This window comes from Solea solea, chromosome 3 (assembly GCF_958295425.1).
Source record: "Solea solea chromosome 3, fSolSol10.1, whole genome shotgun sequence".
In the NCBI taxonomy this organism is placed as follows: domain Eukaryota; kingdom Metazoa; phylum Chordata; class Actinopteri; order Pleuronectiformes; family Soleidae; genus Solea; species Solea solea.
In genome coordinates this window covers 19,574,974-19,593,319 of record NC_081136.1, presented here as the reverse complement: position 1 = coordinate 19,593,319, position 18,346 = coordinate 19,574,974, and positions in this window count along the sequence as shown.

The window sequence follows — 18,346 nt, the reverse complement described above, 5'->3', positions numbered from 1 at the left end:
CACTGATTACACTGAAATGATTTTCTTCACACATTTTGAATTTGAAAATGCTCAGTGGGACCTGAGGAAGTGGACCTGAGGTGTTGCCAAGGGGGAAGTAATCCTCACAGCAGGCTCCCTGCTAAGTGAAATTCATTTTTGTGTTGGGGATGCAACTGCTCAAATGGATCAAATACCTGAAACTGTGTGAGAATTACAAGCATCAATAAACCGTTGGATTCCAATGCTGGCAGCTCAGGTTCGAACAGTATCGAACTGTGGTGTCCTCCATATCAAGAAGCTCTTGGTCCACCAGGTGAACCAAGGCGGCCTTCAGGGGGAGTGTTGCTGTGGTTCTGTAAAAATGCAGTGCAGAATGGAATTAAAAAAAAAGTTTTCTGTTGCTTTTAGGTTTCAAGCCCAGTCAATGGAACACATTTTAGGAAATATTAATGTTATTCCAAGATTATCTTTTACTTTTCACATGCCATATAACTCAGAAAAGATTTGTGGGAAAAAGAAATGCAAATAATTTCATGACCACTGTCTGATATGATTATATCAGACAGTAACATCGATACATGTTACTAGATTTAGTAACATGTATCGATATAGAAACACAGGAGCTATATACACAACCACCCCGACACTCCACTGTCCAAGTACTGAAAAATACATACCCACACACACATCACATATGGTTTTGAGAGAAATAATGTTTAGAAACACTTTTAATTACCCTTGTTAATGCTGTCTCTGTGTATCCTGACAGTTTTTCTTGCACATACAGTGAGAGATAAAATTGTCCTCCATGGTCCACCCTCACAGGCCATAGGTCACAACAGCATTCCTGCTTAAGCAATGAAAAGGGAAATAAAAAATAAAAAGACATTAACCGGCTCATTCTGTCATGAGGCCGTGTCTCAAATTCCACATCCTATCACAAGTTAATAAGACATATTTCATATATACGGGGGTAGAGTGGCTCAGTGGTTAAGACCGGTACCCTGTGTGCGAAAGACAGCATGGTCGTAATGGTCACAAGTTCGGCTCCGCCCCTGGCTTACTGTACTCAATTCCATTGTTAGTCGCCTTGGATAAAAGTGTCTGCTAAATGACATGTTATGGAATATTTTAATGGGTTCATCAACTGGCCGTCGCTTATTACAGTGCTGCTTCACAGTATGTATCCTTTAATTTATAAGACCACCTAAATACATAAAGTACAAATACAATACAAATACAATACAAACAATAGAAGAGAAGGGATGGAAACAACCATAGTTAGTGGAGAAGGGTTTTTTTTACATTGTGGACATGCAGCTCTACTGAAGAGGAACTAAGACCATAAACCCTTTAGAACAATGTTTGGAGGGCATCTGACTAACGTTTTACAAGGAGCACAGTAGGGGTGTAACTGAACATTTAAGGAGAGCAAGCAAAACATTTAGGGGCGCACACCTTAAATTGACTTGCAAAGCAAATATTAATTTTTCCGCTCATTTTCACTGTATTACTGATCAATACTTTGATAATAATTGCAGAAATTGCAATGTGCTGTTTAGAATTCTAAGTGAATTATATTGTGCACTTGTTTGTTGAAGAATAAGATCACATAAGAGACATTAAGTGTACAGAAAATATAATCACTGTCATTACAGTACAATTATTAACTAGTGCTTGAAGTGGCCCGGTACTTTCCAGTTCACAGAACCGGCACTTTTATTTCCGTACTGGGACTTTTAACAAGATGCCGGTAATTTCTTGAGATTATCAGTCCAATTCATGATTATGGTCCAGAGCAATAATGTCTCAGGGAACACTATGTGACGTTCACCTGTTCTCGCAAAATTCCTTGAGTTTAGAGTTTTTATTTTCTATCTAATCTCTATCTGGAAGATGACCGCTGTGGCGACCATCATCATGCTTCAAAAGCTTCAAAAGCATGAGTTAGCTCATCCACAGCTAACTCATATACTTTCTGATATAATAAAAATAAACATGGAGCTGGCAAGTTGAGGCTTGAAAATATCAGAGGACCATGTACAGAAGGGATTAAGCTGTCCAGTATCCTGGACTATTTTGCTCAAAACAAGATCAATTGATAAAGTTAGGTTGCCATGGAGATTTGTTCTCTGAAGCTCTGCCAGACCAGGGTAAGAGCCAGTAGAGATTAAAACTACTGATGATTCCATTTGGTTAGCTGTCACTGTTATTGGTAAATAATTGAATTAACCCCCATGAAAATATTATGCTGTATGTCATCTTATATTATTTTGACTGTAATCAATTTTACAATCATTCATGCCTACGGTGGTCATTATTAGAGGTTTGATAATATTCTACATATATTATTGCATTATTTTATCAACATGAGGAGTTAAAGGCTCCAGAAAAAGAAAAAAAACACTGAATGCTGCCATTGTGAAAGGTCAACTGTTAAGAAACCAGTAAAGATCCGAAAACAGCCTTATCTCAGAGTATCCAAACAGTGAAATCATTGCAAAATCAAACACTGAAGGTATATAACTATATCTTTTAAGATTTTAACTTTATTTGTGAGGTTTATGTTATGGGACAGTAGAAAAATGAAAAAAATCAGAAAACAGCCGTATCCCTGCTGAATGCGCACAAAAACAGACACAAATAGAAAAACACATCCAAACAGTGAAATCATTGCAAAATCAAACACTGAAGGTACATAAGTATATCTTATAAGATGTTAACTTCATTTGTGGGTTTTATATTATAGGAATTATTACAAAAAAAACACACCGAACGGCTGACCTTTGACCTTTCCGAAGGTTGCACAGGTCTGAAACTCGGCACCCAAGATTAGTCTTAGTCCCTGATACACATACGGAAAAATCAGACTCCTGGCCCAATGCCTTTAGGAATAATTACAAAAAACACACCTGAAAGGCTGACCTTTGACCTTTTTGAAGGTTGCACTGGTCTGAAACTCGGCACCCGGGATTAGCCTTAGTCCCTGATACACATACGGAAAAATCAGACTCCTGGCTTAATGCCTTTACAAATTATTACAAAAAACACACCAGAACGGCTGACCTTTGACCTTTCCAAAGGTTGCACAGGTCTGAAACTCAGCACCCGGGATTAGCCTTAGTCGCTGATACACATACGGAAAAATCAGACTCCTGGCTCAATGCCTTCAGGAATTATTACAAAAAACACATCAGAACGGCTGACCTTTTACCTTTCCAAAGGTTGCACGGGTCTGAAACTCGGCACCCAAGATTAGTCTTAGTCCCTGATACACATACGGAAAAATCTGACTCCTGGCTCAATGCATTTAGGAATTATTACAAAAAACACAAGCAAACGGCTGACTTTTGACCTTTCCGAAGGTTGCACAGGTCTGAAACTCGGCACCCTGGATCAGCTATGGTCCTCGATACACATACAGAGAAATCAGCATCCTGGCTCATTGCCTTTAGGAATTATTACAAAAAACACACCCGAACGGCTGACCTTTGACCTTTCCGAAGATTGCACAGGTCTGAAACTCGGCACCCGGGATGAGGGTTAGTTTCTGATACATATACGGAAAAATTAGACTCCTGACTCAATGCCTTTAGGAATTATTACAAAAACACACCTGCACAGCTGACCTTTGACCTTTACGAAGGTTGCACAGGTCTGAAACTCGGCACCCGGGATTAGCCTTAGTCCCTGATACACATACAGAAAAATCAGACTCCTGGCTTAATGCCTTTACAAATTATTACAAAAAACACACCAGAACGGCTGACCTTTGACCTTTCCAAAGGTTGCACAGGTCTGAAACTCAGCAACCTAGATCAGACTTAGTCCCTGATACACATACGGAAAAATTTGACTACTGGCTCAATGCCCTTCAGGAATTATTACAAAAAACACACCCGAACGGCTGACCATTGACCTTTACGAAAGGTGCACAGGTCTGAAACTCGGCACCCGGGATTAGCATTAGTCCCTGATACACATACGGAAAAATCAGACTCCTGACTCAATGCCTTCAGGAATTATTACAAAAAACACACCAGAACGGCTGACCTTTTACCTTTCCAAAGGTTGCACAGGTCTGAAACTCGGCACCCGGGATTAGCCTTAGTCCCTGATACACACACAAAACAGACACCAATAGAAATACACATCCCGACAGTGAAATCATTGCAAAATCAAACACTGAGGGTACAGAACTAAATCTTTTAAGTTGTTAACTTCATTTGTGAGGTTTATGTTATGGGACAGTTGAAAAATTAAAAAAGTCCGAAAACAGCCTTATCTCAGCTGAATGCGCACAAAAACAGACACAAATAGAAAAACACATCCAAACAGTGAAATCATTGCAAAAGCAAAAACTGAGGGTAAAGAACTAAATCTTTTAAGATTTTAACTTCATTTGTGAGGTTAAGGTTATGGGACAGTAGAAAAATGAAAAAAGTCCGAAAACAGCATTATCAAAGCTGAATGAGCCCACAAACAGACACCAATAGAAAAACACATCCCAACAGTGAAATCATTGCAAAATCAAACACTGAGGGTACAGAACTACATCTTTTAAGATGTTAACTTCATTTGTGAGGTTTATGTTATGGGACAGTAGAAAAATGAAAAAAATCAGAAAACAGCCGTATCCCTGCTGAATGCGCACAAAAACAGACACAAATAGAAAAACACATCCAAACAGTGAAATCATTGCAAAATCAAACACTGAAGGTATATAACTATATCTTTTAAGATTTTAACTTTATTTGTGAGGTTTATGTTATGGGACAGTTAAAAAAATGAAAAAAATCAGAAAACAGCCGTATCCCTGCTGAATGCGCACAAAAAAAAACACAAATAGAAAAACACATCCAAACAGTGAAATCATTGCAAAATCAAACACTGAAGGTGTTGGAAAGCCCATGTTGTTTAGGAGTTTTACTGTTCAGTTGTATTGTATTCTTGGTGACTTTTCATATGTCCGACACTCATGAACGCACCATAGCCATTCCGACGCTATTGAACGCACCACACGTGTTTGTGAGATGCCGTACTGTTTAGGTTTCGTTTTCCTCCTGATATAGCGGTGGATGGCTGTGCTTTTCCCTTGTTTGTTTCCAACTTTCGCCTGTACATCCTGGGTTTATTGTGCGTAAATGCCAGAGAGCCACACACACACACTTCAATAAATCCAACACTAAACTGGACATCTGCATCCGTGTCTTTTAACGGGGACACACCCCATACACCTTGCCGCTCTATCAACAACCAGTTAATTCCTGGAGAACGCCCTTCTCTCCTTTTTAGAAGGTACATAAGTATATCTTATAAGATGTTAACTTCATTTGTGGGTTTTATATTATAGGAATTATTACAAAAAACACACCGAACGGCTGACCTTTGACCTTTCCGAAGGTTGCACAGGTCTGAAACTCTGCACCTGGGGATTAGTCTTAGTCCCAGATACACATACGGAAAAATCAGACTCCTGGCCCAATGCCTTTAGGAATTATTACAAAAAACACACCTGAAAGGCTGACCTTTGACCTTTTTGAAGGTTGCACAGGTCTGAAACTCGGCACCCGGGATTAGCCTTAGTCCCTGATACACATACGGAAAAATCAGACTCCTGGCTTAATGCCTTTACCAATTATTTCAAAAAACACACCAGAACGGCTGACCTTTGACCTTTCCAAAGGTTGCACAGGTCTGAAACTCAGCACCCGGGATTAGCCTTAGTCGCTGATACACATACGGAAAAATCAGACTCCTGGCTCAATGCCTTCAGGAATTATTACAAAAAACACATCAGAACGGCCGACCTTTTACCTTTCCAAAGGTTGCACGGGTCTGAAACTCAGCACCCAAGATTAGTCTTAGTCCCTGATACACATACGGAAAAATCTGACTCCTGGCTCATTGCCTTTAGGAATTATTACAAAAAACACACCCGAACGGCTGACCTTTGACCTTTCCGAAGATTGCACAGGTCTGAAACTCGGCACCCGGGATGAGGGTTAGTTTCTGATACATATACGGAAAAATTAGACTCCTGACTCAATGCCTTTAGGAATTATTACAAAAAACACACCTGCACAGCTGACCTTTGACCTTTACGAAGGTTGCACAGGTCTGAAACTCGGCACCCGGGATTAGCCTTAGTCCCTGATACACATACGGAAAAATCAGACTCCTGGCTTAATGCCTTTACAAATTATTACAAAAAACACACCAGAACGGCTGACCTTTTACCTTCCCAAAGGTAGCATGGCTCTGAAACTCGGCAACCTGGATCAGCCTTAGTCCCTGATACACATACGGAAAAATTTGACTACTGGCTCAATGCCCTTCAGGAATTATTACAAAAAACACACCCGAACGGCTGACCATTGACCTTTACGAAAGGTGCACAGGTCTGAAACTCGGCACCCGGGATTAGCCTTAGTCCCTGATACACACACAAAACAGACACCAATAGAAAAACACATCCCGACAGTGAAATCATTGCAAAATCAAACACTGAGGGTACAGAACTAAATCTTTTAAGTTGTTAACTTCATTTGTGGGTTTTATATTATAGGAATTATTACAAAAAACACACCGAACGGCTGACCTTTGACCTTGCCGAAGGTTGCACAGGTCTGAAACTCTGCACCTGGGGATAAGTCTTAGTCCCAGATACACATACGGAAAAATCAGACTCCTGGCTCAATGCCTTCAGGAATTATTACAAAAAACACATCAGAACGGCTGACCTTTTACCTTTCCAAAGGTTGCACAGGTCTGAAACTCAGCACCCAAGATTAGTCTTAGTCCTTGATACACATACGGAAAAATCAGACTCCTGGCTCAATGCCTTCAGGAATTATTACAAAAAACACATCAGAACGGCTGACCTTTTACCTTTCCAAAGGTTGCACGGGTCTGAAACTCAGCACCCAAGATTAGTCTTAGTCCCTGATACACATACGGAAAAATCTGACTCCTGGCTCAATGCATTTAGGAATTATTACAAAAAACACAAGCAAACGGCTGACTTTTGACCTTTCAAAAGGTTGCACAGGTCTGAAACTCGGCACCCTGGATCAGCTATGGTCCTCGATACACATACAGAGAAATCAGCATCCTGGCTCATTGCCTTTAGGAATTATTACAAAAAACACACCCGAACGGCTGACCTTTGACCTTTCCGATGATTGCACAGGTCTGAAACTCGTCACCCGGGATGAGGGTTAGTTTCTGATATATATACGGAAAAATTAGACTCCTGACTCAATGCCTTTAGGAATTATTACAAAAAACACACCTGCACGGCTGACCTTTTACCTTTACGAAAGGTGCACAGGTCTGAAACTCGGCACCCGGGATTAGCATTAGTCCCTGATACACACACAAAACAGACACCAATAGAAAAACACATCCCGACAGTGAAATCATTGCAAAATCAAACACTGAGGGTACAGAACTAAATCTTTTAAGTTGTTAACTTCATTTGTGACGTTTATGTTATGGGACAGTTGAAAAATGAAAAAAGTCCGAAAACAGCCTTATCTCAGCTGAATGCGCACAAAAACAGACACAAATAGAAAAACACATCCAAACAGTGAAATCATTGCAAATTCAAACACTGAAGGTATATAACCATATCTTATAATATTTTAACTTTATTTGTGAGGTTTATGTTATGGGACAGTAGAAAAATGAAAAAAATCAGAAAACAGTCGTATCCCTGCTGAATGCGCACAAAAACAGACACAAATAGAAAAACACATCCAAACAGTAAAATCATTGCAAAATCAAACACTGAAGGTATATAACCATATCTTATAATATTGTAACTTTATTTGTGAGGTTTATGTTATGGGACAGTAGAAAAATTAAAAAAATCAGAAAACAGCCGTATCCCTGCTGAATGCGCACAAAAACAGACACAAATAGAAAAACACATCCAAACAGTGAAATCATTGCAAAATCAAACACTGAAGGTATATAACTATATCTTTTAAGATTTTAACTTTATTTGTGAGGTTTATGTTATGGGACAGTAAAAAAATGAAAAAAATCAGAAAACAGCCGTATCCCTGCTGAATGCGCACAAAAACAGACACAAATAGAAAAACACATCCAAACAGTGAAATCATTGCAAAATCAAACACTGAAGGTATATAACCATATCTTATAATATTGTAACTTTATTTTTGAGGTTTATGTTATGGGACAGTAGAAAAAAGGAAAAAAGTCAGAAAACAGCCGTATCCCAGCTGAATGCGCACAAAAACAGACACCAATAGAAAAACACATCCAAACAGTGAAATCATTGCAAAATCAAACACTGAAGGTATATAACTATATCTTTTAAGATTTTAACTTTATTTGTGAGGTTTATGTTATGGGACAGTAGAAAAAAGGAAAAAAATCAGAAAAACAGCCGTATCCCTGCTGAATGCGCACAAAAACAGACACAAATAGAAAAACACATCCAAACAGTGAAATCATTGCAAAATCAAACACTGAAGGTGTTGGAAAGCCCATGTTGTTTAGGAGTTTTACTGTTCAGTTGTATTGTATTCTTGGTGACTTTTCATATGTCCGACACTCATGAACGCACCATAGCCATTCCGACGCTATTGAACGCACCACACGTGTGTGTGAGATGCCGTACTGTTTAGGTTTCGTTTTCCTCCTGATATAGCGGTGGATGGCTCGTGCTTTTCCCTTGTTTGTTTCCAACTTTCGCCTGTACATCCTGGGTTTATTGTGCGTAAATGCCAGAGAGCCACACACACACACTTCAATAAATCCAACACTAAACTGGACATCTGCATCCGTGTCTTTTAACGGGGACACACCCCATACACCTTGCCGCTCTATCAACAACCAGTTAATTCCTGGAGAACGCCCTTCTCTCCTTTTTAGAAGGTACATAAGTATATCTTATAAGATGTTAACTTCATTTGTGGGTTTTATATTATAGGAATTATTACAAAAAACACACCGAACGGCTGACCTTTGACCTTTCCGAAGGTTGCACAGGTCTGAAATTCTGCACCTGGGGATTAGTCTTAGTCCCAGATACACATACGGAAAAATCAGACTCCTGGCCCAATGCCTTTAGGAATTATTACAAAAAACACACCCGAACGGCTGACCTTTGACCTTTCCGAAGATTGCACAGGTCTGAAACTCGGCACCCGGGATGAGGGTTAGTTTCTGATACATATACGGAAAAATTAGACTCCTGACTCAATGCCTTTAGGAATTATTACAAAAAACACACCTGCACAGCTGACCTTTGACCTTTACGAAGGTTGCACAGGTCTGAAACTCGGCACCCGGGATTAGCCTTAGTCCCTGATACACACACAAAACAGACACCAATAGAAAAACACATCCCGACAGTGAAATCATTGCAAAATCAAACACTGAGGGTACAGAACTAAATCTTTTAAGTTGTTAACTTCATTTGTGGGTTTTATATTATAGGAATTATTACAAAAAACACACCGAACGGCTGACCTTTGACCTTGCCGAAGGTTGCACAGGTCTGAAACTCTGCACCTGGGGATAAGTCTTAGTCCCAGATACACATACGGAAAAATCAGACTCCTGGCTCAATGCCTTCAGGAATTATTACAAAAAACACATCAGAACGGCTGACCTTTTACCTTTCCAAAGGTTGCACAGGTCTGAAACTCAGCACCCAAGATTAGTCTTAGTCCTTGATACACATACGGAAAAATCAGACTCCTGGCTCAATGCCTTCAGGAATTATTACAAAAAACACATCAGAACGGCTGACCTTTTACCTTTCCAAAGGTTGCACGGGTCTGAAACTCAGCACCCAAGATTAGTCTTAGTCCCTGATACACATACGGAAAAATCTGACTCCTGGCTCAATGCATTTAGGAATTATTACAAAAAACACAAGCAAACGGCTGACTTTTGACCTTTCAAAAGGTTGCACAGGTCTGAAACTCGGCACCCTGGATCAGCTATGGTCCTCGATACACATACAGAGAAATCAGCATCCTGGCTCATTGCCTTTAGGAATTATTACAAAAAACACACCCGAACGGCTGACCTTTGACCTTTCCGATGATTGCACAGGTCTGAAACTCGTCACCCGGGATGAGGGTTAGTTTCTGATATATATACGGAAAAATTAGACTCCTGACTCAATGCCTTTAGGAATTATTACAAAAAACACACCTGCACGGCTGACCTTTTACCTTTACGAAAGGTGCACAGGTCTGAAACTCGGCACCCGGGATTAGCATTAGTCCCTGATACACACACAAAACAGACACCAATAGAAAAACACATCCCGACAGTGAAATCATTGCAAAATCAAACACTGAGGGTACAGAACTAAATCTTTTAAGTTGTTAACTTCATTTGTGACGTTTATGTTATGGGACAGTTGAAAAATGAAAAAAGTCCGAAAACAGCCTTATCTCAGCTGAATGCGCACAAAAACAGACACAAATAGAAAAACACATCCAAACAGTGAAATCATTGCAAATTCAAACACTGAAGGTATATAACCATATCTTATAATATTTTAACTTTATTTGTGAGGTTTATGTTATGGGACAGTAGAAAAATGAAAAAAATCAGAAAACAGTCGTATCCCTGCTGAATGCGCACAAAAACAGACACAAATAGAAAAACACATCCAAACAGTAAAATCATTGCAAAATCAAACACTGAAGGTATATAACCATATCTTATAATATTGTAACTTTATTTGTGAGGTTTATGTTATGGGACAGTAGAAAAATTAAAAAAATCAGAAAACAGCCGTATCCCTGCTGAATGCGCACAAAAACAGACACAAATAGAAAAACACATCCAAACAGTGAAATCATTGCAAAATCAAACACTGAAGGTATATAACTATATCTTTTAAGATTTTAACTTTATTTGTGAGGTTTATGTTATGGGACAGTAAAAAAATGAAAAAAATCAGAAAACAGCCGTATCCCTGCTGAATGCGCACAAAAACAGACACAAATAGAAAAACACATCCAAACAGTGAAATCATTGCAAAATCAAACACTGAAGGTATATAACCATATCTTATAATATTGTAACTTTATTTTTGAGGTTTATGTTATGGGACAGTAGAAAAAAGGAAAAAAGTCAGAAAACAGCCGTATCCCAGCTGAATGCGCACAAAAACAGACACCAATAGAAAAACACATCCAAACAGTGAAATCATTGCAAAATCAAACACTGAAGGTATATAACTATATCTTTTAAGATTTTAACTTTATTTGTGAGGTTTATGTTATGGGACAGTAGAAAAAAGGAAAAAAATCAGAAAAACAGCCGTATCCCTGCTGAATGCGCACAAAAACAGACACAAATAGAAAAACACATCCAAACAGTGAAATCATTGCAAAATCAAACACTGAAGGTGTTGGAAAGCCCATGTTGTTTAGGAGTTTTACTGTTCAGTTGTATTGTATTCTTGGTGACTTTTCATATGTCCGACACTCATGAACGCACCATAGCCATTCCGACGCTATTGAACGCACCACACGTGTGTGTGAGATGCCGTACTGTTTAGGTTTCGTTTTCCTCCTGATATAGCGGTGGATGGCTCGTGCTTTTCCCTTGTTTGTTTCCAACTTTCGCCTGTACATCCTGGGTTTATTGTGCGTAAATGCCAGAGAGCCACACACACACACTTCAATAAATCCAACACTAAACTGGACATCTGCATCCGTGTCTTTTAACGGGGACACACCCCATACACCTTGCCGCTCTATCAACAACCAGTTAATTCCTGGAGAACGCCCTTCTCTCCTTTTTAGAAGGTACATAAGTATATCTTATAAGATGTTAACTTCATTTGTGGGTTTTATATTATAGGAATTATTACAAAAAACACACCGAACGGCTGACCTTTGACCTTTCCGAAGGTTGCACAGGTCTGAAATTCTGCACCTGGGGATTAGTCTTAGTCCCAGATACACATACGGAAAAATCAGACTCCTGGCCCAATGCCTTTAGGAATTATTACAAAAAACACACCCGAACGGCTGACCTTTGACCTTTCCGAAGATTGCACAGGTCTGAAACTCGGCACCCGGGATGAGGGTTAGTTTCTGATACATATACGGAAAAATTAGACTCCTGACTCAATGCCTTTAGGAATTATTACAAAAAACACACCTGCACAGCTGACCTTTGACCTTTACGAAGGTTGCACAGGTCTGAAACTCGGCACCCGGGATTAGCCTTAGTCCCTGATACACATACGGAAAAATCAGACTCCTGGCTTAATGCCTTTACAAATTATTACAAAAAACACACCAGAACGGCTGACCTTTTACCTTCCCAAAGGTAGCATGGCTCTGAAACTCGGCACCCTGGATCAGCCTTAGTCCCTGATACACATACGGAAAAATTTGACTACTGGCTCAATGCCCTTCAGGAATTATTACAAAAAACACACCCGAACGGCTGACCATTGACCTTTACGAAAGGTGCACAGGTCTGAAACTCGGCACCCGGGATTAGCCTTAGTCCCTGATACACACACAAAACAGACACCAATAGAAAAACACATCCCGACAGTGAAATCATTGCAAAATCAAACACTGAGGGTACAGAACTAAATCTTTTAAGTTGTTAACTTCATTTGTGGGTTTTATATTATAGGAATTATTACAAAAAACACACCGAACGGCTGACCTTTGACCTTGCCGAAGGTTGCACAGGTCTGAAACTCTGCACCTGGGGATAAGTCTTAGTCCCAGATACACATACGGAAAAATCAGACTCCTGGCTCAATGCCTTCAGGAATTATTACAAAAAACACATCAGAACGGCTGACCTTTTACCTTTCCAAAGGTTGCACAGGTCTGAAACTCAGCACCCAAGATTAGTCTTAGTCCCTGATACACATACGGAAAAATCAGACTCCTGGCTCAATGCCTTCAGGAATTATTACAAAAAACACATCAGAACGGCTGACCTTTTACCTTTCCAAAGGTTGCACGGGTCTGAAACTCAGCACCCAAGATTAGTCTTAGTCCCTGATACACATACGGAAAAATCTGACTCCTGGCTCAATGCATTTAGGAATTATTACAAAAAACACAAGCAAACGGCTGACTTTTGACCTTTCAAAAGGTTGCACAGGTCTGAAACTCGGCACCCTGGATCAGCTATGGTCCTCGATACACATACAGAGAAATCAGCATCCTGGCTCATTGCCTTTAGGAATTATTACAAAAAACACACCCGAACGGCTGATCTTTGACCTTTCCGAAGATTGCACAGGTCTGAAACTCGGCACCCGGGATGAGGGTTAGTTTCTGATACATATACGGAAAAATTAGACTCCTGACTCAATGCCTTTAGGAATTATTACAAAAAACACACCTGCACAGCTGACCTTTGACCTTTACGAAGGTTGCACAGGTCTGAAACTCAGCACCCAAGATTAGTCTTAGTCCCTGATACACATACGGAAAAATCAGACTCCTGGCTCAATGCCTTCAGGAATTATTACAAAAAACACATCAGAACGGCTGACCTTTTACCTTTCCAAAGGTTGCACGGGTCTGAAACTCAGCACCCAAGATTAGTCTTAGTCCCTGATACACATACGGAAAAATCTGACTCCTGGCTCAATGCATTTAGGAATTATTACAAAAAACACAAGCAAACGGCTGACTTTTGACCTTTCAAAAGGTTGCACAGGTCTGAAACTCGGCACCCTGGATCAGCTATGGTCCTCGATACACATACAGAGAAATCAGCATCCTGGCTCATTGCCTTTAGGAATTATTACAAAAAACACACCCGAACGGCTGACCTTTGACCTTTCCGATGATTGCACAGGTCTGAAACTCGTCACCCGGGATGAGGGTTAGTTTCTGATATATATACGGAAAAATTAGACTCCTGACTCAATGCCTTTAGGAATTATTACAAAAAACACACCTGCACGGCTGACCTTTTACCTTTACGAAAGGTGCACAGGTCTGAAACTCGGCACCCGGGATTAGCATTAGTCCCTGATACACACACAAAACAGACACCAATAGAAAAACACATCCCGACAGTGAAATCATTGCAAAATCAAACACTGAGGGTACAGAACTAAATCTTTTAAGTTGTTAACTTCATTTGTGACGTTTATGTTATGGGACAGTTGAAAAATGAAAAAAGTCCGAAAACAGCCTTATCTCAGCTGAATGCGCACAAAAACAGACACAAATAGAAAAACACATCCAAACAGTGAAATCATTGCAAATTCAAACACTGAAGGTATATAACCATATCTTATAATATTTTAACTTTATTTGTGAGGTTTATGTTATGGGACAGTAGAAAAATGAAAAAAATCAGAAAACAGTCGTATCCCTGCTGAATGCGCACAAAAACAGACACAAATAGAAAAACACATCCAAACAGTAAAATCATTGCAAAATCAAACACTGAAGGTATATAACCATATCTTATAATATTGTAACTTTATTTGTGAGGTTTATGTTATGGGACAGTAGAAAAATTAAAAAAATCAGAAAACAGCCGTATCCCTGCTGAATGCGCACAAAAACAGACACAAATAGAAAAACACATCCAAACAGTGAAATCATTGCAAAATCAAACACTGAAGGTATATAACTATATCTTTTAAGATTTTAACTTTATTTGTGAGGTTTATGTTATGGGACAGTAAAAAAATGAAAAAAATCAGAAAACAGCCGTATCCCTGCTGAATGCGCACAAAAACAGACACAAATAGAAAAACACATCCAAACAGTGAAATCATTGCAAAATCAAACACTGAAGGTATATAACCATATCTTATAATATTGTAACTTTATTTTTGAGGTTTATGTTATGGGACAGTAGAAAAAAGGAAAAAAGTCAGAAAACAGCCGTATCCCAGCTGAATGCGCACAAAAACAGACACCAATAGAAAAACACATCCAAACAGTGAAATCATTGCAAAATCAAACACTGAAGGTATATAACTATATCTTTTAAGATTTTAACTTTATTTGTGAGGTTTATGTTATGGGACAGTAGAAAAAAGGAAAAAAATCAGAAAACAGCCGTATCCCTGCTGAATGCGCACAAAAACAGACACAAATAGAAAAACACATCCAAACAGTGAAATCATTGCAAAATCAAACACTGAAGGTGTTGGAAAGCCCATGTTGTTTAGGAGTTTTACTGTTCAGTTGTATTGTATTCTTGGTGACTTTTCATATGTCCGACACTCATGAACGCACCATAGCCATTCCGACGCTATTGAACGCACCACACGTGTGTGTGAGATGCCGTACTGTTTAGGTTTCGTTTTCCTCCTGATATAGCGGTGGATGGCTCGTGCTTTTCCCTTGTTTGTTTCCAACTTTCGCCTGTACATCCTGGGTTTATTGTGCGTAAATGCCAGAGAGCCACACACACACACTTCAATAAATCCAACACTAAACTGGACATCTGCATCCGTGTCTTTTAACGGGGACACACCCCATACACCTTGCCGCTCTATCAACAACCAGTTAATTCCTGGAGAACGCCCTTCTCTCCTTTTTAGAAGGTACATAAGTATATCTTATAAGATGTTAACTTCATTTGTGGGTTTTATATTATAGGAATTATTACAAAAAACACACCGAACGGCTGACCTTTGACCTTTCCGAAGGTTGCACAGGTCTGAAACTCTGCACCTGGGGATAAGTCTTAGTCCCAGATACACATACGGAAAAATCAGACTCCTGGCCCAATGCCTTTAGGAATTATTACAAAAAACACACCTGAAAGGCTGACCTTTGACCTTTTTGAAGGTTGCACAGGTCTGAAACTCGGCACCCGGGATTAGCCTTAGTCCCTGATACACATACGGAAAAATCAGACTCCTGGCTTAATGCCTTTACCAATTATTTCAAAAAACACACCAGAACGGCTGACCTTTGACCTTTCCAAAGGTTGCACAGGTCTGAAACTCAGCACCCGGGATTAGCCTTAGTCGCTGATACACATACGGAAAAATCAGACTCCTGGCTCAATGCCTTCAGGAATTATTACAAAAAACACATCAGAACGGCCGACCTTTTACCTTTCCAAAGGTTGCACGGGTCTGAAACTCAGCACCCAAGATTAGTCTTAGTCCCTGATACACATACGGAAAAATCTGACTCCTGGCTCAATGCATTTAGGAATTATTACAAAAAACACAAGCAAACGGCTGACTTTTGACCTTTCAAAAGGTTGCACAGGTCTGAAACTCGGCACCCTGGATCAGCTATGGTCCTCGATACACATACAGAGAAATCAGCATCCTGGCTCATTGCCTTTAGGAATTATTACAAAAAACACACCCGAACGGCTGACCTTTGACCTTTCCGAAGATTGCACAGGTCTGAAACTCGGCACCCGGGATGAGGGTTAGTTTCTGATACATATACAGAAAAATTAGACTCCTGACTCAATGCCTTTAGGAATTATTACAAAAAACACACCTGCACAGCTGACCTTTGACCTTTACGAAAGGTGCACAGGTCTGAAACTCGGCACCCGGGATTAGCATTAGTCCCTGATACACATACGGAAAAATCAGACTCCTGACTCAATGCCTTCAGGAATTATTACAAAAAACACACCAGAACGGCTGACCTTTTACCTTCCCAAAGGTAGCATGGCTCTGAAACTCGGCACCCTGGATCAGCCTTAGTCCCTGATACACATACGGAAAAATTTGACTACTGGCTCAATGCCCTTCAGGAATTATTACAAAAAACACACCCGAACGGCTGACCATTGACCTTTACGAAAGGTGCACAGGTCTGAAACTCGGCACCCGGGATTAGCCTTAGTCCCTGATACACACACAAAACAGACACCAATAGAAAAACACATCCCGACAGTGAAATCATTGCAAAATCAAACACTGAGGGTACAGAACTAAATCTTTTAAGTTGTTAACTTCATTTGTGGGTTTTATATTATAGGAATTATTACAAAAAACACACCGAACGGCTGACCTTTGACCTTGCCGAAGGTTGCACAGGTCTGAAACTCTGCACCTGGGGATAAGTCTTAGTCCCAGATACACATACGGAAAAATCAGACTCCTGGCTCAATGCCTTCAGGAATTATTACAAAAAACACATCAGAACGGCTGACCTTTTACCTTTCCAAAGGTTGCACAGGTCTGAAACTCAGCACCCAAGATTAGTCTTAGTCCTTGATACACATACGGAAAAATCAGACTCCTGGCTCAATGCCTTCAGGAATTATTACAAAAAACACATCAGAACGGCTGACCTTTTACCTTTCCAAAGGTTGCACGGGTCTGAAACTCAGCACCCAAGATTAGTCTTAGTCCCTGATACACATACGGAAAAATCAGACTCCTGGCTCAATGCCTTCAGGAATTATTACAAAAAACACATCAGAACGGCTGACCTTTTACCTTTCCAAAGGTTGCACGGGTCTGAAACTCAGCACCCAAGATTAGTCTTAGTCCCTGATACACATACGGAAAAATCTGACTCCTGGCTCAATGCATTTAGGAATTATTACAAAAAACACAAGCAAACGGCTGACTTTTGACCTTTCAAAAGGTTGCACAGGTCTGAAACTCGGCACCCTGGATCAGCTATGGTCCTCGATACACATACAGAGAAATCAGCATCCTGGCTCATTGCCTTTAGGAATTATTACAAAAAACACACCCGAACGGCTGATCTTTGACCTTTCCGAAGATTGCACAGGTCTGAAACTCGGCACCCGGGATGAGGGTTAGTTTCTGATACATATACGGAAAAATTAGACTCCTGACTCAATGCCTTTAGGAATTATTACAAAAAACACACCTGCACAGCTGACCTTTGACCTTTACGAAGGTTGCACAGGTCTGAAACTCAGCACCCAAGATTAGTCTTAGTCCCTGATACACATACGGAAAAATCAGACTCCTGGCTCAATGCCTTCAGGAATTATTACAAAAAACACATCAGAACGGCTGACCTTTTACCTTTCCAAAGGTTGCACGGGTCTGAAACTCAGCACCCAAGATTAGTCTTAGTCCCTGATACACATACGGAAAAATCTGACTCCTGGCTCAATGCATTTAGGAATTATTACAAAAAACACAAGCAAACGGCTGACTTTTGACCTTTCAAAAGGTTGCACAGGTCTGAAACTCGGCACCCTGGATCAGCTATGGTCCTCGATACACATACAGAGAAATCAGCATCCTGGCTCATTGCCTTTAGGAATTATTACAAAAAACACACCCGAACGGCTGACCTTTGACCTTTCCGAAGATTGCACAGGTCTGAAACTCGGCACCCGGGATGAGGGTTAGTTTCTGATACATATACGGAAAAATTAGACTCCT